We start from the raw sequence: 805 nt of genomic DNA, 5'->3' as shown, positions 1-805 counted from the left end.
GTTCCTTTCCCTTAAGGGGTAGATATTTTCCTGGTTTCTCCTGTTTCTTGTGCCTCTGCAGTTGCTTCTGGTTATTCTGTGACAAAATCTCTCCACCATTGTGCTTAGCAATATGGTATCAACAGTAAGATTAGGAGTTCAGATTTATAGAAAAAAAATTCTTCATTAAAGCAGGAGGTCCAATAAGCGTTGAGGATTTCAATGAATCTTGTCTGAATATTTTGGGAGTCTAGGAGATGGATTTAGAGCATAGCTTCCCTGAACACACCAGGACACACCTCAGCTTTAAAATGCTTCTTGTCTGGCCCTGGAGTGATTCCATCCTGTGCAGCTGTTTTTGGGAGCCGTAGTTGTTTTCCTCCATCTGCCTTCTTGCCCACCCAAGTGCATGCCACCACCCGATGGAAGATTTGATGGACATGGACATGAGCCCCCTGAGGCCCCAAAACTATCTTTTCGGTTGTGAACTAAAGGCTGACAAAGATTATCACTTTAAAGTGGATAATGATGAAAATGAACACGAGTTATCATTAAGAACGGTTAGTTTAGGGGCTGGTGCAAAGGATGTATTGCACATTGTTGAAGCAGAGGCAATGAATTATGAAGGCAGTCCAATTAAAGTAACACTGGCAACACTGAAAATGTCTGTACAGCCAACGGTTTCCCTTGGGGACTTTGAAATAACACCGCCTGTGGTCTTGAGGTTGAAGTGTGGTTCAGGGCCTGTGCATATTAGTGGATAGCATTTAGTAGCTGTGGAGGAAGATGCAGAGTCAGAAGAAGAAGAGGAAGAGGACGTGAAACT

The 805-nt window shown here is 43.4% G+C and overlaps 1 pseudogene; it reads left to right on the top strand.

The window, feature by feature from the left end:
- Window positions 1-401: 401 nt before the first annotated feature.
- The window catches only part of LOC102485580 (nucleophosmin-like), an 866-nt pseudogene continuing 462 nt past the window's right edge, over window positions 402-805 (top strand).

Source organism: Tupaia chinensis, unplaced genomic scaffold, assembly GCF_000334495.1.
Source record: "Tupaia chinensis unplaced genomic scaffold, TupChi_1.0 Scaffold144109_1, whole genome shotgun sequence".
NCBI classification, from domain to species: Eukaryota; Metazoa; Chordata; class Mammalia; order Scandentia; family Tupaiidae; genus Tupaia; species Tupaia belangeri.
This window is presented reverse-complemented; position numbering and strand designations above follow the sequence as displayed.